The 26,343-nt window shown below is 44.0% G+C and overlaps 1 long non-coding RNA gene and 4 other non-coding genes across 7 annotated transcripts; all 5 read left to right on the top strand.

The window, feature by feature from the left end:
• The first annotated feature begins 7,322 nt into the window (after nt 1-7,322).
• Nucleotides 7,323-21,924, top strand: LOC121270615. 3 transcript variants are annotated; one of them, XR_005941582.1, is made up of 7 exons: nt 7,323-7,387; nt 8,465-8,590; nt 13,427-13,492; nt 14,485-14,527; nt 14,995-15,037; nt 15,520-15,562; nt 21,734-21,924. It is a non-coding gene; the product is annotated as an uncharacterized LOC121270615 (long non-coding RNA). The 3 variants fall into 3 exon arrangements; XR_005941583.1 differs by having other exon boundaries at nt 7,327-7,401; XR_005941585.1 differs by having other exon boundaries at nt 7,357-7,393.
• On the top strand, nt 13,109-13,176 carry LOC121275531. Its single transcript, XR_005942495.1, has one exon. It is a non-coding gene; the product is annotated as a small nucleolar RNA SNORD50 (small nucleolar RNA).
• On the top strand, nt 14,583-14,650 carry LOC121275534. The gene has a single exon (XR_005942498.1). It is a non-coding gene; the product is annotated as a small nucleolar RNA SNORD50 (small nucleolar RNA).
• LOC121275533 lies at nt 15,108-15,175 on the top strand. The gene has a single exon (XR_005942497.1). It is a non-coding gene; the product is annotated as a small nucleolar RNA SNORD50 (small nucleolar RNA).
• Nucleotides 15,633-15,700, top strand: LOC121275532. The gene has a single exon (XR_005942496.1). It is a non-coding gene; the product is annotated as a small nucleolar RNA SNORD50 (small nucleolar RNA).
• Nucleotides 21,925-26,343: the final 4,419 nt, after the last annotated feature.

Here is a 26,343-nt window from a genome sequence, read left to right as displayed (position 1 = left end):
TTAACATTCCACCTTGCTCTCTTGTCCACATGTCTGTCCTTGGCTTGCTGCATTGTTCCAATGAAGCTCAGCGCAAACTGGAGGAACAGCACCTCATCTTCCGACTAGGCAATTTACAGCCTTCCGGACTGAATATTGAATTCAACAACTTTAGATCTTGAACTCCCTCCTCCATCCCCACCCCCTTTCCGTTTCTTCCCCCTCTTGTTTTTTCCAATAATTTATCTAGATTTTTCTTTTCCCACCTATTTCCATTATTTTTAAATCTATACCTCTTATGCCCTGTTAATCTCATTTCATCCCACCCCCACTAGACCTGTACCTTGTGTGTCCTGCCATCCATTCTTAATTAGCACATTCTCTTAGATAATATCACCACCTTCAACACCTCTTTGTTCTTTTGTCTGTGATATCTTTTCATTATCTGCTCCTATCACTGCTTGCTTGTCCTTACAACCACCCCCCCACTTCTCTCCCCCACCTCAAACCAGCTTATATTTCACCCCTCTCCTAATTTTACTCAGTTCTGTTGAAGGGTCATGAGGACTTGAAATGTCAACTTTGCTCTTCTCCACCGATGCTGCCAGATCTGCTGAGTTTTTCCAGGTAATTCTGTTTTTGAGCAGGAAGAATCAGATGTATTATACTTACCCTCCCTAGTTAACATTCCATGTGAATCACAGAATTGTAACAGTGCAAAAGGAGGCCATTCAGCCCATCATGTCTGCACCAGCTCTCCAAATGAGTATTATGATTCAATGACATTCTCCTGCCTTTTTCTCATATTCCTGCACATTGTTTCTATTTAAATAATCTTCCAATGCCCTCTTGAATGCCTCAGTTGAAACTGCCTCCACCACACTTTCAGGCAGTACATTCCAGAACTGAACCACTCGCTGTGTGAAAAAGCTTCTTCAGACTTTGCATTTGCTTCATTGCAAATCACTTTAAAGCTGTGCCCTCTTGTTCTCTGTCTTTTTACAAGCGGAAACAGTTTTTCCCTATCCACTCTATCCAGCCCCCTCATGCTTTTGAATAGCTCTATCAAATCTCCAAATAACATTTTCTCCAAGGAGAACAGTCCAAACCTCTCAAATCTATCCTCACAACTGAAATTTCTCATCCCTGGAACCATTTTTGTAAACCTCTTCTGCACTCTCTCCAATGCGTTCACACCGTTCCTATCTCACCTTACCTTCAAATAAAGAACCCACATTTTTGTTTCGCCAGTTCTTGTACATGATTGGTGTATTTACTTTGAAGAGAAGAACATAACATGAAGGTATTTTAACAACCTGCTGCTTGAGAACAAGTGGTTTCAGGACTCATTCCATTGATTCTGGGACAGCTGGAGAAGGAACCAGGGAGACTTCCCCTCTTTTAGGAAGGCATCTTCTATCAGGATTACATAAGGGGGTAAACAAGGGGGTGGAAGGCTAGGGTCCAACAACTGGAGTAGGAAGTGCTCGACCTGGAGTCCTATCTCAGTTAGACCATTGAAGACCCAGCCTTATGGAAGGTGTATGAAGAGAAGAAGGGTGCACTGTGAGACCTGCAGCTTGTCAGGTCCCAGACACATCTGTGAGGTTGTTTCAGTCCCTGAACCGTGGCTCTCCCTTCTTCTGCTCACTAGAAAGTCGCTCCTGGCTGATGATTTGTTCATGTGATGTGGGTATCACTGGCAAGGCCAGCATTTGTTGCTCATCCCTAATTGCCCTTGAGAGCAGTTAAGAGTCAACCACTTTGCTGTGAGTCCAGAGTCACATGTAGTTCAAGCCAGGCAAGGACAGCAGCTTTCCTTCCCTGAAGGATATTAGTGAACCAAGTGGGTTTTTATGACAATTGATAGTCTTATGGTTTAGCCTTTTAACTTATAGATTTTTTTTAAGTGCCACCAGCTGCCATGGTGGGATTGGAACACATGTTCCCAGAGTGTTAGTCTGGGTCTCTGGTCTACTAGTCCAGTGACATTACCATTACACCACCTTCTCCCCTGACAGGATCAGGATGCTAGCAGTGCCCAGGGCCAAGCCTATTATGATGCTTTAATCTCTCTGGACCCATCCATCGAGGATGGTCACAGAGTTTTGTGGGAGGACCTGCTGAAGGTCAGCCCAGAGAGCACCGAGTGGCTCAATGCTCTGCTGAGACTGGCCAAGTCCCCAGGACTGGATGGGCTGACCATGGGGTTCCACAGGGTGTTCTGGGATGTTCTAGTGGGCAACCATGTGCAGGTGCTGGAGGAAGGTCTGGCAACTGAGGAGATGCCCCTCTCCTGACACAGGGCTGTCATTGCCCTGCTGCCTAACCCGAGCAATATCTGCTGGCTTAAGAATTGGTGCAACAGCGTTCATCTGGTGTAGGACCTGATCCACAATTCCCAGGGTGCTTGTCTGGTGGTTGACTTCCTTTCCCTGGATTAGGAAAAGTATTCAACAGGGTGCATCAAGAATACCTAGATGTGATTTGGCCAAAGTGAGCTTGAATCAGCTAATTGAAGGTCAATCAGTGTCAGAGCAGTGGGAGGCATAAATATGAAACTAGGGAGACAAAGATTCAGCATGATAAAATATTGGCAAGTAAAAGGAAAACCCAAATATGTTTTATAAATGCATAATGACTAAGGAAACTACAGGTCCATTAGTGATCAAAAAGCTAATGTGTATGGAGGTGGAAGATGTGGGCAGGATATTTAATGAATACTTTGTGTCTGTTTTTAGAGAAGATAGGAATGAAGCAGATATTGTAGTTAAAGAGGAGCGTGACATAGAGATGGGATGAACATGATGAGGGAGGAAATATTAAGGTGTTTAGCAGCCTTGGAAGTGGATAATTTACCAGGCCCAGAAGAAATTATCCCAAGTTGCTCGGAAAAGCAAAGAAAGGAATAGCAGAGGCTCTGACCACAATTTTCCAATCATCTCTGGCCACAGGTGTAATGCCAGAGGAATGTTAATGTTGTAGCATTGTTTAAAAAGGAGGAAGGGATAGCCCAAGTCAGCCTAAGCTTGGCGGTGGCCAAATTATTGGAAAAAATTCTGACAGACAGTATAAATCATCATTTAGATTTATAGATTAATCAAGGACAATCATCATGGGCAGAATTTTATGTATGACGTGCTGGTGGTGGACCCGCCATTAATTAAAGGCCTTGTTAAGGCCCTTAACTCAGCAATTGATGCCAATTTTGAGGAGCCCTTGCGATCTTCGCCTCGGCGCACAGGCCCAACGGGCAGGCGGGTAAGTGATTTTTTAACAAACCTCATCCACGGGCAGGACATGTGAGCTCAGAGGGGTTGTTAATGTTTTATCTGAAGTATTTATTGCAGGAAGTGTTTTAAACTTGCCTGTGTGATTGTTAGCAGTTCAGATCGATTTCTAGCAGCTTTCTCTGTACTTTGAAGCTTCAGCTCAGCAATCTACAGACAGTAATCTTTCTCAGGCCAGCAGCTTTCCGGAGGCCTCCATTTAGCCTGAGGGCATGGGTTCTGACATCTCCAATGCAGGCAGCTACTCTGAGGAGGAAGGGAGGGATAGAATAAGGAGGAGGCCAGGAGTGGACAATCAGCCTCCAGGGGAGCCACCTTTGGGAGGCCAGGCGCAGACACAAGGGGCGCAGGGCCAAGAGGTTGTCCAAGGTGGAAGGGGCCGCAGAAGACGCCACTACCCTGTTGCCGGGGTATACAGGCGGCAAAGCAGCTACCTCAGTATGACTGAAGTGCAGTGCCGAAGGAGGCTCCGACTCTCAAGGGGGACAGTGAACTGTATCTGTTAGATGATTGGCCCTGAGATCTCCCCTAACTGTGTGGGTGGACAGCCCATGCCAGCGGCTCTGAAGCTCACAGTTGCCCTCCACTTCTATGCATCTGGCTCCTTCCAGGGCTTGTGGAGTGATCTTTGCGGTGTCTCCCAATCAGCTGTCCACACTTGTGTCAAGCAGGTTACAGACGCTCTGTTCAGGCATGCATTGACCTTCATCTACTTCCGCTGCAACCAGGCAAGTCAGGCACAGTGAGCCAGAGGCTTCGCGGCCATTGCTGGGTTCCCCCGTGTCCATGGTGCAATAGACTGCACACATGTGGCCATCAAGGTGCCACTAGGTGAGCCCGGTGCCTTCATCAACAGGAAGGGTTTACACTCCATCAACACGCAGATAGTGTGTGATCACAGGATGCTGATTCTACAAGTTTGTGCAAGGTACCCAGGCAGCTCCCATGAATCCTACATCCTCAGACACTCCCAGGTGCTGGGGCGCTTCAGTACTCCAACCCAGCTGGATGGATGGCCGGTGGGTGACAAGTGCTACCCCCTCAGAAGGTGGCTCATGATGCCTCTCCGCCATCCAAGAACAGAAGCTGAGCAGCACTACAATAGGAGCCAGGGCACCACAAGGGCTGTGGTGGAGAGAGCCATCGGTCTTCTCAAGATGCGCTTCCGATGCCTGAACCACTCATGGGGCGCACTTCAGTATCCCACAGATCACATCTCTGTGATAGTGGTAGCATGCTGCGCTCTGCACAATCTTGCGCTGGAAAGGGGGGACGCAGTTGACGAAGAAGACCTTCACGCAATGGATGAGGCTGCACATGATGAATCCAACAGAGGATGAGGAAGCACAGGGCGATGATGAGGGGCAACATGCTGACCCACAACTACACCAAGGAGGCAGGGAAACCCGGGACACTTTAATCCAACAAACCTTCAGCTAGCTCCACACACATGGATCTGCAGGACCAGCATTGCCTGGCGCTTCCACACATGGCACTTAGGTGGGACATCTTCCACCTCATCAGCTGCAACTAAGGGCTTAGTACAGAAACATCAATGTCCACTCAAACACTCATGATATGTCTGTGAAAGATACAAATGCAACACAAAGGAAACACCCTCAGCCATGGTAACAAATGTGGACTTTATTCCCACCCTCACAGGGAGCTGACGGACATCACGCTGGGCGGGCCTTAATTGGCCCACCTACCTAAAATGGTGGCGTGACCCCGACTGGGGGCGCCGATCGGGAACCCGCCCACCCGCGCCCGCTCCCACTCCTGCACATCACCCTCAAGGGGGGGAAAATGTTGCCCCTGATATATATTAATGACCTAGATCTTGGTGTGCAGGGCACAATTTCAAAGTTTGCAGATGATATGACTTTGGAGCATTGTGAACTGTGAAGAGGACAGTGTAGAACTTCAAAAGGACGTAGACAAGTTTGTGGAATGGGCAGACAGGTGGCAGATGAAGTTTGATGCAGAGAAATGTGAAGTAATTCATTTTGGTAGAAAGAACATGGAGTCACAGTATAAAATAGGGGGTACAACTCTAAAGGGGGGAATCAGAGGGATTTGGATGTATGTGTGCATAAATCATTGAAGATGGCAGGATAGGTTGAGAGAGTGGTTAATAAAACATACAGTATCCTGGGTTTTATTAATAGAGATATAGAATACAAGAGCAAGGAGGTTATGCTGAACTTGTAAAAGTCACTAGTTCAGCCTCAGCTGGAGTATTGCATCCAGTTCTGGGCACGGCACTGGAGAGAGTGCAGAAAAGATTCATGAAAATGGTTCCTGGGATGAGGAACTTCAGTTATGAAGATAGATCGGAGAAGTTAAGATGTTTTCCTTGTAGAAAAGAAGGCTGATAGAGATATTCGAAATCATGAGAGGTCTGGACAAAGTAGATAGGGAGAAATTGTTCTCAGTTGTGAAAGGATCGAGAACAAGAGGGCACAGATTTAAAGTAATTAGTAAAAGAAACAATAGTGATATGGGAAAAACTTTTTCACACAATGAGTGGTTAGGGTCTGGAATGCTCTGCTTGAGAGCATGGCGGAGGCAGGTTCAATTGAAGTATTCAAAAAGGAGTTAGGCTATTATCTGAAAATAATTGCAGAGTAACGGGGAGAAGGCAGGAGAATGGAACTAGATGAGTTGAGCAGGTACAGAAACGATGGACCAAATGGCCTCCTTCTGCACGGTACCAATTCTGTGATTTATGTTCAGCAGGATGCCAGGGATCAGAGAATTCAGTTATGTGAGGGAATTAGAGAAGCTGGAGTAATTCTCCTTAGAGCACAGAAGATTAAGGGCAAGCCCAATAGAGATATTTAAAATAAAACCAAAATACTGCGGATGCTGGAAATCTAGAACAAAAACAAAAATACCTGGAAAAACTCAGCAGGTCTGACAGCATCTGCGGAGAGGAATACAGTTGACGTTTCGAGTCCGTATGACCCTTCATCAGAACTGAGACATATAGAAATGAGATGAAATATATGCTGGTAGAAGGGGGTGAGACAGGAGAGCTCAATAGAGGGCCAGTGATAGGTGGAGGCCAAGAAGAGACTGCCAAAGATGTCATAGACAAAAGGACAAAGAGGTGTTAATGGTGGTGATATTATCTAAAAGATGCACTAATGGGAACATTAAGGGAAGCAAGCTAATGGCAGATGGCCCTCGTGTGGGTGGGGTGAAGGGAAGGGATCTAAATGGGCTAAAAGGTGGAGATGAAATAATAGATCAAAATAAATTTAAAAATAGGAGGGAAAGGAAAAATATATAGCGTAAAAAAATGTTATTGAAAAAAGGGGGATCGGAAAGGGGGTGGGAATGGAGCAGAGAGTTCATGATCTAAAATTGTTGAACTCAATATTCAGTCCGGAAGGCTGTAAAGTGCCTAGTCGGAAGATGAGGTGCTGTTCCTCCAGTTTGCGTTGAGCTTCACTGGAACAATGCAGCAAGCCAAGGACGAATATGTGGGCATGAGAGCAGGGTGGAGTGTTGAAATGGCAAGTGACAGGGAGGTCTGGGTCATGCTTGAAGACAGACCGAAGGTAGCCTCCTTCGATAGTCTCCACCTATCACTGGCCCTCTAACGAGCTCTCCTGTCCCACCCCCTTCTACCAGCTTCTATTTAAAATGTTTGGTTGGGGCAATAAGGAGATTTAATATTTATAATATTTATTCTGGCAAGTGGATTAGTAACCAAAGCTTGTAAATCAAAGCATTAAAATAATTGATAAAAGAACTAGCGTGGATATGAAGAAAAAATGTTCACATAGAGATTTGGAACCATCTCAAAGGTTCGCAGAGTCAGATTCCTCAATTAGATTTGCCCACTTGCCCTCCCCCATTTCTACTCTCATATTCCACCCTCCTGTCCTCCAGATTGACACTAGTTAGAAAGTAGGGTACATGGCTGCCGTGGAGTACGCCCTCATGTAATTGCGCATCGTGCAAAATGATTGGTGCCTTGCGTGCGCATGTTGTTTACGTCACAGGCAGGGCTCGGCGCAGTTGGCCTATATAAGGTAAGCGGCCATTTCTTTTGGTCTTTTTGTACTCGTGATGGGGATGGTGGAAGAGATGAAGGGTTTGTGTTGAGTGTAAGCGTAAGGAGGTGCCTGTTGTTTTTGTGTTGCTCTCTTTCCTCTTTGGTACTGAATGTTGGTGTGTGTTTGTGTTAGGTTAGGTTATAATCTCTGGATAACCATTGTAATTATATTGTAACGAAAATAAGAAAAATAATCCCGGGCCGCAACGGCCGCCGCGTGGGAGCTCGCTGACTCTCAGGCTTTGAACCGGGAAAGCGGGTGCGGGTGGAGAGCCGTGCCAGCGTTCAGGGAAATTTACTGATGGTTGCTAGATTGGGTTGTTAAATATGTACAAAATCTCATATTTTATTCACACTGACTTTTCTATCATAAAGTGTTAATCGTCAGCGATGCATCCTTAACTTGTAGGTCAAATACGAAAGCATATGGTTTTGACTGGTGAAATTTGACGGGCCATTAATTTTTGTGTTGGTAGGTGTGTACACAATATAACCAACCAAATTGAAACCAGACCTCTGAATGTAGGAAAAAAATCTTTTTTTTAATTATATAGATTTTATTTTTGCTCCCTCTATGACATTAGGGTGTGTTTTTATGTGCCTTACCCAAGTAACTATTGCCAAGCTGTTTAAGTTAAAATCAGTTAAGTTTGATCTTGCCTTTGTTATTTACAGCAACTAATTTGGGTGCTTCTCCTTCCTGTTAACCATGGCTCAGTTGTTAGCATTGCCTGAAGTACAAGGTTGTGGGCTCAAATTGAGCATAAAAATTTAGGCTGACACTTTGTGTAACACCAAGGAAGTGCCGCAATGTTGGAGACTTGTGAATGAGCTGTTAAACTGAGACTACGTCTGCTTGAGTGGATATAAAAATCCCATGGTACCATTTCAAAGAAATGCTGGGAAGTTGGCCCTGGTGACCAGATTAATATTTATCCCTCAACTTCATTAATCAGCAGACTTGATGGATATCAATTGCTCTTGTATAAGTTTATATGCACATTAGCTGTAAAGTGCTCATTTCCCTATCTGGAGGGAGAAGGACCATTTCTAGTAGCTTCAGTTTCTCAACTAATGTAAAAATGTGACATTTTAATTGTCCAATTAAGTGTTTTTTATTCTTTCATAGGATGTTGGCATTGCTGGCAAAGCCCACCTGTAATTGCCCTTGAACTGAATGGCTGGCTGGACAATTTCAGAGGGCACTTGAGTTAACCATGTTGCTGTGAACCTGGAGTCATGTAGGCCAGACTGGGTAAGGATGGCAGATTTCATTCCCTAAAGATCATTAGTGAAAACGATGGGTTTTAGAGTAATTGATAAGTCACATGACTAAATTCAGTTAATAAAACCGGTATTAAAAGTTAAATTTACCAGCTGCTGATGTGGGATTTGAATCATGCCACTACGTCAAGTGACATGACCAAGATACCATCTTCCCTAAGTTTTTGGTTCTCCCAATGCATGCTTGCATGCAACTATAGTGGCTACTTGCTGGCACATGCTACCACCAACTGCACAGCGCAACCCCAGTGTAAATGAAATATGACCAATTGAACCATATTTGGTGATGCCACTTAAGTAATGTTCATCTAAGATGTTTGGAAAACTCCTCCAGAATAATAGAATTTTATCACACTTTTGCTTAATCCTTGTGCCCTTTTATCAGCATCTTTAAAACTTCCTACCACTGTATCTGGGCACAATTCATATCCTAACCAGCTTGTGAAAAATTACGGTTTTCACCCCTTTGATGAACGTATTTTTAGATAATCCTCTCAAATGTACTCTGGATTTTTTTTGAATGATCATAGAGGTCTACAGCACAGTAAAAGGCCCTTCAGCCCATTGAGTCTGTGCCGGTCAAACGAGTACCTAAATATTCTAATCCCATTTTCCAGCATTAGGCCCATAGCCTTGTATGCCGTGGCACGTCCAAATACTTAAATGTTATGAGGGTTTCTGCCTCTACCACCCTTTCAGGCAGAGAGTTTCAGATTCCCACCACCCCCGGGTGAAAAAATTCTTGCTCACATCCCCTCTAAACCTCCTGCCCCTTACCTTAAATCTATGCCCCCTTTCACATCTGTCCTATAATGTGGATTCCAGAACTGCATGCAGTCGGTACTTCCCAGGGTTCTACCATTCATCATGTATTCCCGTGCCTTGTTTGCCCTGCCCAAGTGTATCACCCCTCACTTATCCAGATTAAATTCCATTTGTCATTGATCAGCCTGTCTTGTCTCCTCTCTATTTACCACCTCACCAATTTTCATGTCATCTGCAAACTTACTGATCAACCCTCCTACATTCAAGTCTAAATTGTTTTCTTTTTTCTATATACCACAAACAGCAAGGGACCCAACACCGATCCCTCTGGGACCCCACTGAACACAGGCATCCAGTCACACAAACAACCCTTGACCATCACCCTCTGCTTCCTGCCACTCAGCCTATTCTGGATCCAAATTGCCTTGGATCCCATGGGCTCTTAACTTCATTATCAGTCACCCATGTGGGACCTTCTCAAAAGCCTTGCTGAAGTCCAAGTAGACTACGTCAAATGCATTGCCTTCATCCACACACCTGGTCACCTCTTTGAAAAATTCAATCAAATTGCTCAGACATGACCCCTTAATAAAGCCATGCTGACAGCCCTTGATTAATTCCTGCCTCTCCCAAGTGTAGATTAATTCTGTCCCTCAGAATTGCTTCCAGTAGTTTCCCCACCATTGAGGTTAGACTGACTGGCCTGCGGACTCGAAACGTCAACTCTTTTCTTCTCTGCCGATGCTGCCAGACCTGCTGAGTTTTTCCAGGTAATTCTGTTTTTGTTTTGGATTTCCAGCATCCGCAGTTTTTTTGTTTTTATCTTTGGCCTGTAGTTCCCTGGTTTATCCCTTCCTCTCTTGAATAATGGTACCACATTGGCTGTCCTCCAGTCCTCTGGCACCTCTCCTGTGGTCAGAGAGGTATTGAAAATTATTGCCAACACCCCTGCTATTTCCTCCCTTGCCTCACTCAATGGCCTGGGATACATTTTCATCTGGGCCTGGAGATTTATCTACTTTTAAGCCTGTCAGGCCACTTGCAACCTCTTCCCTTTCTATGCTAATTTCTTTAATTATATCACACTCCTTCTGCCTGATTTCCATACCCATGTCGTCCCTCTCATTTGTGAACACTGACACAAAGTATTCAATTAGAACCCTACCTACGACTTCCGGGCCCCCCCCACAAATTATCACTATGGTCCTTAATGGGCCCCACTCATTCCCTAGTTATCCTCTTACACTTAATGTACTTGTAAAATAACTTTGGATTTCCCTTTATTTTACCTGCTAATGTTTTCTCATGCCCCTTTTTGCCCTTCTAATTTCCTCTTTAAGATCCTTCCCACATAAACACACATTCTAACTCCTCCAGGGCTTCTGCTGTTTTGAGTCCTCAATATCTGCCATAAGCCTCTTTCTCCAATCCTGTATATCCCTCGACATCTGGGGTTCCCTGGATTTGTTGACCCCACCCTTTGTCTTTACTGGAATAGGTTGGCCCTGTACTCTCCCTAATTCCTTCTTGAATGAGTCCCACTGCTCTGACGCAGATTTAACTAAAATTAGCTGCTCCCAGTCCACTCTGGCCAAATCCTATCTGATCTTATTAAAATCAGCCTTCCCCCAATTCAATTCCTGGCCCATCCTTTGTCCTTTTCCATAACAACCTTGAATCTAACAGAGCTATCATTATTTGCAAAATGCTCACCCACTGATACCTCTACCACTTGCCTGGCTTCATTCCCTAAAATTAAGTCCAGGACTGCCCCTTTTTTTGTAGCACTTTCTATGTACTGGCTTAAAAAGCTCTCCTGGATGCATTTTAGGAATTCTGCTCCCTCTGAATCTATCACACTGTGACTAACGCAGTTAATGTTGGGGAAGTTGAAATCCCCTACTATTACAACCCTATTATTTTTACATTTCTCTGAAATTTGCCTACATATCTGCTCTTCTATTTCTGACTGTTTGAGGGCCTCTAGTATACTCCCAGCAATGTGATTGCTCCTTTTTTTTTGTTTTTACGTCTTACCCATATTGCTTCATTTGAAGAACCTTCAAAGCTGTCATTCCTCATCACTGCTGTAATTGATTCCTTGATCAATATTGCAATACCCCCCTCCCCTTTTACCTCCTTCCCTGTCTCGCCTGAAGACCCTATATCCTGGAATATTGAGCTGCCAATCCTGCCCCCTTCCTCAACCATGTCTCTGACAACAATGACATCGTACTTCCATGTGTTACTTTATGCCCTCAACTCATCTGCCTTATTTGTCAGACTCCTTGCATTAAAATAAATACCGTTCAACCTTGCCAAACTCCCTTGTGCCTTAATTGGCCTATAACTTCTATGCCTTCCAGACTAATTTGCTCTCTTCTAATTTTGGTTGTGCATCTCCCCCTGCTGAACCTCCTCTCAGGATCCCACCCCCCTGCCAAGTTAGTTTAAACTCTCCCCACAAGGCTGTTGGTCCCGTTCTGGTTCAGGTGCAACCTGTCTGCCTTGTACAGGTCCCAATGTCCCAGAAATCTAAAGCTCTCCCTCCTGTACCATCTCTCCAGCTGCACATTCATCTAGGCTAACTTCCTATTTCTATATTCACCAGCACATGGCACCAGAAGTAATCCAGAGATCACTATCTCTGAGGTCCTGTTTTTTAATTTGCTTCCTAGCTCCCTTAATTCTACTTGCAGGACCTCATCCCTCTTTCTACCTATGTCGTTGGTACCAATGTGTACCATGATCTGTCTGTTTGCCCTCTCCCTTTAGAATGCCCTCCAGCTGTTCAGTGACACCCTTGACCCTGGCATCAGGGAGGCAACATTTCAACCTGGGGTCACGTCTACAGCCACAGAAACACCTGCCTGTTTCCCTTACTATCGATTTTCTTAACCACGATTGCTCTTCCCCTCTTTTTCCTCCACCCCCCCACACCACTATGCAGCTGAGCCACTCATTGCCATGAGTGTGGCTGCACTACCCAGAGGAACTGTTACTTTTCCAACACAGGAAAACAGCTCCCAAGCAAGATGCACCCTGGGGATTTCCTGACTCCCTGTCTGACACCTTCTGACTGATCAATCATTCCTTCTCTGTCTGCACTTCCATAAGTTGTGGGGTGACTATGTATAAAAACGTGCTATCCACAAAACTCTCAGCTTCGCGGATGCACTCAGTGCCTCCAGCTGCCACTTGATCTCTGCAGCTTGGAGCTCAAGTAGCTGCAGCTGGTGACAGTTCCTGCACATGTGGTCGGTCAGAGTGCAAGGAGTGTCTAGGACTTGCACATGTTGCAGGCGGTACATAACATGGGACTGCCCTGCCATGCCTCTAGTTGAAAAAAACCCTAACTTTAAGTTAAATAGGTTTTTTTTTTTAAAGTTAAAATTATTCGTATACTTTAAATAAAAACTAGAACCCTTACCTTTCCTTAGCTTTATCTATTTTAAACTGGAGAGAAAATCTTAAATGCCTATGCTGCTCTGCCACTCATTCTGATTAGCCCAGAGTTCTTATTGTGAAAATTTTGTTTTCTGAAGTCCAGTCCACTAAGCTGCAGTATCTCTAGTGACCTTGGCCTATCTGGCCTATTCCCTTAATCACTCAATTTTTTTTTTAAAAATGTGAGTTAGATGATTTTATCACAGATGTGATCAAGTTGTTGAAGTGAAATTTTGGTGCATGCTTGTTTAATTTGTTTTTGCTTGATTCTTGGCCTTTTCGATGATGAAAAATATCCCGAAACTGAAGTTCTGATGAAAATAATACGGATCTGACTACTGAGATTTGATCAACTGGCTTAACAGAAATGGAATACTGTAGGTGCTGGAAACGTCTGTCAGGCAGCATCTGTAGAAAACCTGTAACATCTCAGAAGAAAATGGGAAATCATTGATCTGAAATGTTAGTTCTGTTTCTCTCCAGATATTGCCAGCCCTGCTGAGTTTCCAACACTGCATGTCTGACTTAATGTCTCTCTATTGCCAAGTTGTCTAACAGTGCTCTCCTTCTCTCTTGGGTATTGATATATCCGAAGGCAGAGTCAGTCCTATGTAATGGATTGCCCTCCAGAAGTTTGAACATTGTTTAGCAATGGGTGCAGGTAACTGATTTTAATATTTTTTTGCTTAATAGCTTGTAATTTCTGGCAATGTAATTTTGAATAAGGTTAGCTGGAGTGAGATTTATCCCCGCAGTGCGTGGACAGGGACAGGTGTAAAATGTCCATGCTGCTTGTAACTCTGTAAAGGGATATATGCCAGCTGAAGTGCTTTTGTAACATTTTCTGTAATGCTTAATTACATGCATGACTTACTATTTTTAAGTAGTAGTCTTAACTTGGCTGATATGGTCACCTATAGCCCTTTAACAGCTCCGATCATGGGAAATGTTGTAACACTTGCTTCTGGCTTTTAAAAAAAAAACACTGGTGATCTGCCTTGAGACTATAGACATGCTAAGCTTTATTGCAGCAAGAGATTGCAACTTGAGCTCCAACCTAATGTAGATCAGCCTAAAAGGTTAAAATTTTCCTTCTTCAACAAAGTATAGCTTCCTAATTGCTGACTGTCCTCGCTTAAAAGTGAGTGAGTTGTCCAGCTCAACAATACTGTCAATTGTGTTAGGTCATTGAAAAGGCACTGCAGCCAGTCCTGTTCTTGGAATAACCTATGCATAATTTAGTTTTGATTGATGCTTGGCTGTTGACAAGAGAATTTCCAAACCTGCAGTTCTAACTGGACAATGTACAGATATGACTAATTGTGGCTTCCAACTGTGATGTGCAAGGTGATCTTTGAAAAATAACAATTAGGTGGTGCTATGTAATTTTTTTTAGGTGCCATAACTATGCATGAGCTGCAATGATGAGAAACTCTAAATTGACAAACTGATAATTGCTGCAGTAGCAAAAAGTAAACTGAGCATTAACAATTTAAATGCTTAATTGTAAGAATTTCAACATTTTGGAATTTTGTTCAGCTGTAATACTGGTATGACCAATGTGCAACTACTTGTTGAAAATTGATCAAAGCCACTTGAGGGTTTTGATTTGTATTGTAACCTTGTGTAAGGCTTTATCATTGTTTCCAACAGTGCAGTGGTAACAGATGGAAGTATGTTCTACCATGAATTGAGGGTAAGTGCAGCATTGTTGAAGGAAATATATTCAATATTGCCTCCCAAAATGGCCTAATCAGTGATGTCACTATCCCAAACCTGACACATGATGAAACATGCAAACGGATCTGACTGCTGAGATTAGACCTCAATTTATTGTTGGTTTATTTAATGGTTTGTTTCTGTCTGTCCTTGTATTTTGGTTATACAATTGTGGAACCCACTTGCAGATTCATATAAATCTATCACATCTGTAAACAGGACAAGTCAGTAACAGTTTGGTACAACTGGAATGGCTGGCTTGGTAGGCCATTTCTGAGGGCATTTAAATGCTTAATTGTAAGAATTTCAACATTTTGGAATTTTGTTCAGCTGTAATACTGGTATGACCAATGTGCAACTACTTGTTGAAAATTGATCAAAGCCACTTGAGGGTTTTGATTTGTATTGTAACCTTGTGTATGGCTTTATCATTGTTTCCAACAGTGCAGTGGTAACAGATGGAAGTATGTTCTACCATGGATTAAGGGTAAGTGCAGCATTGTTGATGGTAATGTAGTTGAAGGAAATATATTCAATATTGCCTCCCAAAATGGCCTAATCAGTGATGTCACTATCCCGAACCTGATACATGATGAAACATGCAAACGGATCTGACTGCTGAGATTAGACCTCAATTTATTGTTGGTTTATTTAATGGTTTGTTTCTGTCTGTCCTTGTATTTTGGTTATACAATTGTGGAACCCACTTGCAGATTCATATAAATCTATCACATCTGTAAACAGGACAAGTCAGTAACAGTTTGGTACAACTGGAATGGCTGGCTTGGTAGGCCATTTCTGAGGGCATTTAAATGCTTAATTGTAAGAATTTCAACATTTTGGAATTTTGTTCAGCTGTAATACTGGTATGAGCAATGTGCAACTACTTGTTGAAAATTGATCAAAGCCACTTGAGGGTTTTGATTTGTATTGTAACCTTGTGTAAGGCTTTATCATTGTTTCCAACAGTGCAGTGGTAACAGATGGAAGTATGTTCTACCATGGATTAAGGGTAAGTGCAGCATTGTTGATGGTAATGTAGTTGAAGGAAATATATTCAATATTGCCTCCCAAAATGGCCTAATCAGTGATGTCACTATCCCGAACCTGATACATGATGAAACATGCAAACGGATCTGACTGCTGAGATTAGACCTCAATTTATTGTTGGTTTATTTAATGGTTTGTTTCTGTCTGTCCTTGTATTTTGGTTATACAATTGTGGAACCCACTTGCAGATTCATATAAATCTATCACATCTGTAAACAGGACAAGTCAGTAACAGTTTGGTACAACTGGAATGGCTGGCTTGGTAGGCCATTTCTGAGGGCATTTAAATGACAGCTACTTTGAGTCTGGAGTCACTTCTAGGCCAGGGCAGCAAATTAACAATCTGGTAATTTCATGATCAGTACAGGCTAGCTTTTTATTCGGGATGTATTTTAATTCTATCAGTTTCTGTGGTGAGGCTTGAACTTGTTCCTGGAGTGTTCATCCAGGCCTCAGCGTTACCACTACGATACTGATTTTGAAATGAATGTCCTTGAGATCAAGGAGCATTTGACAGTGTGGTATCAAGAGGAAAACTATCCACTGGTTGGAGTCACACCTAGCACAATGCAAGATGGTGGTTGGAGGTCAGATATCTCTGTCTCAGGGCATTGCTGCAGGAGAGCTCCTCCAGTGTAGTGTCCTGGGTCAAAGTGCAAATATTTGCTAATGACTGCAATGTTTATACCATCTGCAACTCTTCAGATACTGGAGCATGCAAATGCCAGGCAATGCCCATCTCCCAAGAGAATCTAGCTATCTCCTAATGTTTGGTATTGCCATCACTTAATCCCCTGCCATCAACATCCTGCAGGTTGCCATTGACCAGAAACTGAACTGAATTAGCCATTTAAATGGTGGCTACAAAGGCTGGAAATACTGCAGTGACTAATTCACTGTCTGTCTATCCTCCAAGGTGCAGGTCATGAATGTTTTGGAGTGCTTGCCTGGATGTGGAGCTTCAAAAACACTGAAGCTAAACACCATCCAGGGCAAGCTGCCTTTGGCATTCCATCCATCACCTTAAGCACTCACTCCCTCTGACACTGCACAATAGCAGCAAAGTGCAATATACAAAATGCACTGCAAAAAACTTGCTGGTGCTCCAATCTGCTGTATCAGCAAACTTGAGTGAAAGCAGCAGATGCATGGGACGATTGCCTGCAAGTTTCCCTCCAAGTTGTGTATCGTTTTGACAAACTATTACTTCCCTGTTGCTGGGTCAAAATCCTGGACTACCTCTAACCCTATTGTTGATGTTGTGGCCTGGGAGCCCATTTGGTGCAGGAGGGGTTAACAGGAAGTCAATTGTGCACCTGGTTACCCCAGGGGTATACCTGACCATTTTCTCCCGTGCCCTTCAGGTTGATCTCACCGCTGTCTTCTTTCCCGGGGATTCTACTCTCATCCAGTAGTACGTTGGTGACTTGCTTCTTTGTTCTCTGTCTGAGCAGATTTGTCTCGACGACTCCCTCCCTTTTGAAAGCCTTAGCCCGTAAGGACCATAAGGCCTCCCGTGAAAAGTTACAATTTTGCCGATCCCATGCTGAGTATTTGGGCCATGTTCTTGACAGCCCTGCTTGCCTCCTGTCGAAGCGCCCGTGTCAACAGCATTATCTCCCTCCCCCTCCCCTGCACTAAAGAGGATCTGACTCATTTTCTTGGCATGACGGGGGTATTGCGACAGTGGATCCCTAATTATGTGGAGCTCGCTAGGCCCTTGCAGGATCTTGCCCTCCCTTCTGCCCCTGAGAACCTTGCTTGGGACTGTGACTCCCAAGCCGCTTTTACAGCTCTCAAGACAGCACTTATTTCTGCCCCTGCCCTGGGCCTTCCAGATTATACTAAACCTTTTCACCTTTGTGTTCACTAACGTTGCGGCTTTTCACAGGGGGTACTAACCCAGTCCCATGGTGATGCCCAGCAACTGGTTGCTTACTACAGTACTCGCTTAGATCCTGTTGCATGCGGTTATCCCTTCTGTATTCGATCCATTGCGGTAGCTTACCTTGCTGTCGTCGCCACCCGGTCCCTTACCCTTGGGTACTCTGTTGTTCTACATGTTCCCCATGCAGTCGCAGCTCTCCTTAACCATTCAGCTACCCAACAACTTACTGCTGCTCGCGTCACCCGCTATGAGACAGCCCTTTTAGGGGATCCCTCATTGACTATTGTACAATGCACCACTCTCAACCCTGTTACCCACGGAGGAAGATGGCGAGCCTCATGATTGCTCCACTATTGTCCAGCACACCACCCTACCTCATCCAAACCTGTAGGATCATCCTCTGTTAAATCATGACCTCATCCTCAGTGGCTCCTCTACTTGCCAAGCGGCGATTTACTTAGCTATGCTGTTTGTGACTCTTATTCTGTTATTGAAGCATCTTGTCTTCCGCCGTCCTGCTTTGCCCAGGCCACTGAACTTTTCGCCCTTACACCAGTCTGCATACTTGCTGCCAAACAACCGGCCATACTGACTCGGTAGGCTTTTGGCGTGACACATGACTTTGGGAAACTCCAGGGATCCTTCACATCAGCAGGAACCCCCATCCACTATGGGCAGCTCATTGCTAATCTTTTAACGGCTATCCAGCTCCATTCCTCCCTTGCTGTTATTAAATGCTCTGCCCCATACACAGGGCAATGATTTTGTTTCTCAAAGTAATGATAGGGCTGATCATGGCCCATCTGTACTTTGTCCATGTGGCCGCGGCTGGTCTCACTGGGTCTGTGGTTTCCCCTTTGTGATCAGGCTGCAACCCCCTTTCCTGTAGCTAGTCTAACTGATCTTATTCACTTGCAGTCACGGGCATCTACCCGTGAACGACACAGTTGGACTCGAGCACAATGCTCTGACGGTCTCTGGGTTTCTTCTGATGGCCATGCAGTTGCCCCTGCTTCACTTCTACTCTGGTTTGCCCGCATGTTACATTCATTTACCCATGCGGGCAAAGGGAGGATGAATAGAGTGACACAACATGTGGTTTGTGTCCGGATTTTTCACCATGGCTGCTAAAATAGCTTCACAATGCCTGCTTTGGAAACAACATAACCCAGGCAAGACGCCCTCAGTGACTGCTGGTACAGGACCCCAGCCATGGGGCCCGTTTGTACACCTACAAATGGACTTTATACAAATGCCTAAATGTATGAGATATTATGTTTTAGTTATAGTATGTTTGTTCTTGCGATGGGTGGAGGCGTATCCCACCCAATGAAATGGTGCTGTAATTGTTGTGTGAATACATACCCAGGTTTGGGATACCAGAGATTTTTACTGCTAAAGTGATAAAGGAACTGCTAAGGCCTTACAATACAACCATCACCTTTCCTGACCATTCCCCCCCCTCCGTCTACTGGGGCAGTGGAAAGACAATGGTATTCTGAAAAACAAACTAGCTAAATTGTGAAGAAACCGGTTTGAAATGGCCTGAAGCTCTACCCTTGGCGCTCATGACTATGCGCACTCACCCTAACCGTACCACCTCCCTTTCTCCTTATGAAGTTGTAATGGGACGTCCCATGCACCTCCCAATGGCCCCACCCTTGTCTGCTAGGGAAATGGACATGCACGCTATGGATGAGGGGGATGATTACATGCTGTATAACACTCACTAATTCTCAAAAGTTTGCATACGCAGATAGTAGAAGCTCAGAAAAAGCCCACCATTGAGATTGCTGTCAATACCAGCCTGGGGGCCTAGTCCTGGTTAAGACCTTCAGGAGAAAGAACTGTTTGGAACCTCGATGGGAAGGACTTTTCCAAGTCCTGCTCACTACCCATATGGCCGTGAAGGTTGATGGACAATCTTTATGGATCCATGCTTCGCACTTCAAGCAGACGCTGGCCTCGGATGAAAGTGCTTGAGCAGGAACTTTGACCAAGTCGTCAGAATGTGGACTCTGATCTGGATCCTATCCTGCGCAGCCCTTCCGGGGGCATGGACTACCAATTCCACGGTTCAATGAGTGCAGGCCGTCGCCTCAAGTCAATCGAACTAAATGTTGGATTTGTACCCATTTTCCCTCTAACCCCTCATGCATTTCTTGGCTCTCCCTTCAGATTCTGCATGGTCCCAAGGTAATACAGGGGCCCTCATTCGTCGAGTGCCCATTTGGAGGCGGCAGTCCACCTTCATGGTCGTTAAGGGGCCGGCCTGGTCAAGCATCAGGAGAAATTATACCAAGGGTAGTACTTGGTTGAGTGAGTTGCCATTGAACTCCTGTGCCAACTTGCTGATTACGACTACAGGGAGGGTTGATTTTGGTTCCACAACCAGTTTGGTCCTATGACCTCCTTTTGGAAGTGCAAGGCCAATTTTGCAGGTCCAGAGATCTGAGGCTGATCTCACATACTTGAATGTGAGTGGGTGTGATTGCCAACGATCGTACAATCTCACCTCAAATTATTCCACCTCCACTTGGACCTCTAATGGCTACTATACTGAAGAATCTAGGCCTTGCAATTACAAAAATCAGTCTGGTTGCCCCAACTTCTTGTCCCTGCGATGTTGCGACTCAGTCGGACCTGCCGCATCCGCTGGTATGCCCAGACGAATTATTCTTTTGTCTGAAAGTGGTTTAACTTCTGCCAAAATTCCACTTATTGGTATCCTACTCTTGTCCGCAATGGCTTATTTTGGCTTTGTGGAAACAGGGCATACAAAACCCTCCCTATCGATTAGGCAGGCACCTGCACCATTGGCTATATTTTCTGAGGCCTTTGGGGTCGAGCACCTTGCCATCCACAACCATCTAGGGCCTGTGGGGCGTCATAAACGATCGACCTCGAACCTGCTTGTTAGCCATAACACCGGATTCTACCAGTTTGTCTGAGCTCTCATCCCAGATCTGAGGGTCTCAGAGTTGCAAAGGACCATTGTTAATAACTCTGCTACAATGAAACTTATTGAGAATAAGACTTGATGCCATTCAGGGTCTGCAGTTGGAAGCTAAGTCCCTTTCCAAGGTTGTCCTCCAGAACCATATGGCCTTGGATTTCCTGCTGGCAGCGCGGTGGTGAGTCTGTTTCTACGTTAACAAGGACCAGAGGATTGAGACTGATGTACATTCCATTCAGGACCAGGTGCTGTGCCTCTGCACAGTTGCCCAGGAAAAATTCTTTGACTGGTGAGGGTGGCTCCCCAATATCGGCAGGTGGTTTGGGGCCTTTTTAAAACCCTCAAATACCTTGTCATAGGTCTTGCCCGACTCATTGCTCTGTATGTTGTTATCCAGCTCATCCTCTGCTGACTACAGAGCCTCCAGAGTCCTGGTGGCAAGCTGGCTACCCATTCGCTCCCTATCAGGACCCCACTGAGGATGAAGCCTGGTGACTAGGAGACATAGAACTTGGCTAAGGGCAGTTTGCCCTTTTAGGACGGAAGTGTGGTGGCCTGGGCAACTGCAGGGAGCCATTAGGTGCAGGAAGGGTTAACGGGAAGTCAATTGTACACCTCGGCTTTAAGAAAAATACTGCAACCTTGAGATAAATAAATCTTGCAAAACCACAGTCACAGGGTGAGCCGTTGAGACATTCCATTTTGTCTTTGTCAGGCCAAATGCAATCAGGGTTGTGATAAGCAACTGAGTAACCAAACATTTGATTTGGAGGAAAAGGAAACCTTACTGGAATGTGGATTGGTCGGTTAACTTATACAAATATACGGATAGGTTTGTTGCAAAACTTACTGATTGGCTGTATAAAAAAAAAAATGCTTTTAACGAGTCTGCATGTATTCTGCTACGAGACTGTACAGTAGCTCACATTGTGCTGTCTCCCTTGTGCACAACTAACAAATGGGGATTCTATGTACAAATGATGACTCGGAGTGATTAATCTCTGACAGTACCTACACCACGTAACTGCAGCAGTTCAAGAAGACTGCTTGCACCCCTCCACCACTTGGCATTTGAATGCCAATAAGTGCTGGTGTTACCAATGATGCTCTCATCTCATGAAGTTAGTACTATATGGATTCAAATATTTTGAAGGCTGAATTGACAGGCTGAGGTCTACTTGGGACCATGTATGGGTGCCATATAATGCTAAGAATGTTAAGCAAATCCTTACTGAATTGTTAAAGCTGTAGCTTCCTCATTTTCAAGTTTATTTGTTTTTGTTTTGCAGGTGTCAATGTTCTGAAGACATAACAACAAAAGATATGCAGTTACAAGTTGTTGCCTTGGTCCATGTTCTTGGATGGCAGTCTGTTCACAATTTAAAGTTAAGAGTTAAAAACTTTCCATTTTATACCCACCTTTGGTCAGGTTGAACATTCACTATTGTAAATAAATAAACATTACATCTTGCCACTTGAATTAGTTTTATGTTTGTGGTGCCTAACTCACAGGTTGAGTATCTTTAATGAAGTAATGCTTTCCCAAGCCTTGTGACAAAAAAAGGTTTGATGGAGCACCTGCAATGCTGTAATTCCCCAGAATATAAGTTATATTCTGGTTAATAAACAATCCAAACACCTGAACCATGACATTGCACTGGAATTTTTTTCCAAATTGCAGGTAGGATATGAAAGTTTTATATATCTCATTCAGAATGAACTCAAGCCTACACTCAATGCTACTTTCAGCCTTGCTCAGGATAGGTTAAGTTACATTAAAACAAAAATTATAAGTCTCTGGACCCATTCTTAGAACACAAAGGATGGCTGATATAGGAGAGGTGGACATGTATAGGGGAGAGGTAATGATATAGGAAAAACTGAGAGGTTGAATACTAGTTTTTGAGGTGAGGGCTTTTTTGAATAAGAACTAATGTGAGGGGGACTCTGGTCTTGCAGGCAACAAGAATAGGAGAGGTGGAGGAAGAGAACTGTACCTAAATCCAGGGACTATGTGTGGATGTTCGACTTCCCCAGAGATCAAAAAGCAGGAGCTAATCCCTAACCCTTTCCTGGTTCTTTGAATTGCCAAGGTGCCAAATTTTTTTCTTTGAATGAGAGCCCCACTCATGATTTTCTGACCATGTCAACTACATTGGATGTTGTGGAACTTAAATTAAAATGGTCATGACTTTAATTGGGGACCAATTTCTGATGAATGAGTTTTGTGTCTCAGTGTTAACACCCTCATGACAAGTGGGAGAATGTCAGGAGTTAAATATGAAAAAATGGTAGTGGGATTCCATCTACTGAATGTAATCCCATAGCTGTTTTTGACTGGGTTTTGGACACCTGAGTATCCCACCCAGGGCACATTATTAGCATATTTAAATCTGGCTCCCACAGCTCAATTGGGAGCCCAATTTAGGTTTAGCAATTGCCATGTTGGTCTCGAAGGTTTAGGTGCCTGCAGACATGCCAAATCTGCTACCTCATGAATCAAGCAACAGACTTAAATGAGATTTGGTGGGGGTCTTTCCAAACAAACATGACAGAATAGGAGTTGGTTTATAAACCTTGAGTGACTTATTTGACCAGGTCCAGGATTTAAACCAATTCCCTGCAACCTACAGGTCTAACTGGCAAAAGGGCCAGTCTTGGAAGCTATGAACTCTTGCTTTTGGTGATGACCCTATCATTCTTGTAGTATAGCACCCTTGAAGCAGGCAGGGAGGCCACCCAAGAGATTGAATTTGTTCCTACCACCAGTTTATTCCTTTGGCTGGGACATGTTCCTCAGCTTTAGCTGGCAAAAGTTAGATTGGCAGTGAAAAGGAAATGAGAACTGTCAGTTGCACAATGTAGGGTACTCTTTGTGAACCATGAACCTTGATGAATATATACCATTTACATGATGCACTGTAGCAATTCACCAAGTTTCTTTTGACAGCACCTTCTGAATTTGAGACCTTCCCCAACTAGGATGAGGGCAGCAGATGCATGGGAGCACTGCCACCTGCATACCATACACCACCTGATTTGGAACGATATAATTGTTTCTTTACATCACTGGATAAAATTCCTGGAACTCCTTAACAGTGCTGTGGGTGTACCTACACCATATGGAGTGCAGCAGTTCAAGAAGGTGGCTCACCACCACATTCTGAAAGGCAATTGGGTAATACATACCAGCCTACCTGTGCATGAATGAATAAAACACTTATTGAAGTATTTAACCACCCAAGTCAAAGATCAGATTTAGAGGAATTAGTTTGAATCAAGAAGTAGTGAAGTCTCAGAATGGATTCAAAATGCTCAAGAGTAGATCAAGGTTGAGATTCAAGGCACCTGCTTTTGGAATAAAGCCACAAGATTCCACAGGTTTTGAACAAGTAAAAACAAAGTTTGAAACAAAAATAGCTGGAAAAACTCAGCAGATGATGAAGTCATATGGACTTGAAACGTTAACTGTCTTCCTCTGCAGATGCTGTCAGACCTGTTGAGTTTTTCCACCTATTTTTGTTTTTGTTTCAGATTTCCAGCATCTGAGTATTTTGCTTTTATAAGAAAGCAAAGTTTACAGGTTCAGAAAGAAAACAATTTGCAATATATATCATATACTCTTATATTCAGGATAAATATGAGGTTCATGTGAACTAACAAGAACTGTGGTCAGACGCACTGCACCACGGAATATGACATCTGCAGCCAATACAAAGTCCGTGGAATTCTTAAGAACCCACCCGAGTCAAACAATCCAAGTCTCTCACAGGGTTCCCAGCTTCACCTTTGAAAATTTCTCAGAATTCTCAACAGAAGTTACTCCCGCTCAGAGTGCTTTGTTCTCCCTGGATTCCCACGTACACTCAACACTAGTTGGCAAGCACACTTTCAGATCTATGGCCACGCCAAGCAGAACACTTTTGCTCCAAACAGCCCTCTTAAAGCCTGCTCCCTACAGTTTGCTCTTTAACTTAACGGGAATCTGTTTGTAAAACAAAAGCAGAATTACCTGGAAAAACTCAGCAGGTCTGGCAGCATCGGCGGAGAAGAAAAGAATTGAGGTTTTGAGTCCTCATGACCCTTTGACAGAACTGTTCAGTCTCAATACCCCAAATGTGCATAATTTAGTCTCACGTAGAAGTCTCAATACAAGTACTTGCAACAAACCTTGTCCCATTGGGGGATAAGAAAGCAGCTGAGAGCATTGAGCATTGACTGTTGTTTATGCCTGACTTAATGAGTTCCATGGATTGCCTTTAAGTTTTCTTGATTGGTTTCAAGAGCTTAAGGGAGCATATGTTGTTAAATTTAAATGGCAATTAAAATATTGTTGCCGTTCGCTCATTTAAATATCAGCTCTCCAGAGGGAGCCACAAACATGGAGCCAAATGCACTGAAGTTAAAGTTGGCATGTTGGAACCTGACACATTGACATTTTCACTAAATATAACCCCACCATCCATACCTATACCCACATAATTCTCAAACAAACTAAAGTGTCTGGTAGGATTGTGGTAAAAGTGATTAAATGGAAAAAAAAAATTATGGTACTAGGCAAACTGAGACGATAATTAGGCAAGTAAAGCAACAAGTTGGGCCTGCGAGGTGTGAAGAATAATAATAGTAGGAGGGAGGTGTTTGAGTCATGGTAAATCTGGCAGATAGTAAGGCTCCTATGGCCTGGAAGTTGACAGAAGACAGATGTGAACCATCTTGAAAACTGTACCAATAGGAGATCCCCATCCCAAGTACCAACCCATACCTCCTCCACTCCCAGACATTTTCCATTACCAGCAGCAAGTTAATCTAGCCACATCTAGTGGCCTTTTAAATCAGGTATCTTTGAGGCTTTTGGTTGGGCCTAAGGAGTCAGGACAGGACGATGAAATGGGAAGAGGTTTTTGGAGCATTCGGTGCTTTGTGAACAAGATGGGAGTCATGGAACGGGAACCGTATCCTTCCCTGTTGATGCTCCTCCCATTAGTTTCAACTTGTTGGGAAAGCTACTGCCAATTGACTGCTCAAGCCAACATTAAAATTCAAATAATTCAAATCATTGGCTTTGAATATGTAACTGGCATCTGCAATGTAAAATTGATCAAGCAAGAAGTCAGTGGGCGAGGCTCTTCCTGCATTTTAACTGCCTCCCGTCGGTTTCTGCTGAGCAGCCATTGGGGTAAAACCCCTCCTAATGCTACAGGAAATGCAGCAAGTTTAAAATCAGCATCTTTAATCATTCTCAGGCCTGATGGCCCTCCTTTGCTACCTATCCAACCATAGTTATGGTCTTGCTGCCTCTGGATTTCAAATAAAGTTTGGCATTAGGGCAGAGTGCTGGATGGAAGACCTGGCCCCACAAAACTGCTGCAGTGGAACAAGATTGGAGGTTTTTTGGCCCCATGACGTTTAGAAAGTAACATTGGTTGTTTATCTTGAGGCTGTTGAGATTGATCATTGTCAGCCTCCTCCATTTCCCGGAGACCAGGAGTAAGAGCTAAGTGAGACCAGGAGGGGTAAATAAGAGTGGGGGTGACAGAGGAGACCTGAGACCAGGAGTAACAGCTGGTTGAGACAGTAGGGGTAAATACTGTGGGGTGAGAGAGGAATCTTGAGACCAGGAGTGAGAGCTGAGAGACCAGTGGGGATAAATGAAGCAGACAGACCAAGCCCAAGGGGAAAAATTAAATCGAAATGTAACATCCCAGGAAAGTAGGTTGGTGTATATTTCTCTTACAAGGACATTGGTTTAAACTAGGAGCCAGAAAATTAAGAATTTCAAATCGGGCTAACAGGAAGTGAAGTATTAGCACAGAGCAGACCAGAACACATTAATTAAAATTAATAGTTCAACAAGGGATCAACTGGTTTCTAAAAAAAGGAATAGAATTTTTTTTGC

This window comes from Carcharodon carcharias, chromosome 2 (assembly GCF_017639515.1).
Source record: "Carcharodon carcharias isolate sCarCar2 chromosome 2, sCarCar2.pri, whole genome shotgun sequence".
In the NCBI taxonomy this organism is placed as follows: domain Eukaryota; kingdom Metazoa; phylum Chordata; class Chondrichthyes; order Lamniformes; family Lamnidae; genus Carcharodon; species Carcharodon carcharias.
This window is presented reverse-complemented; position numbering and strand designations above follow the sequence as displayed.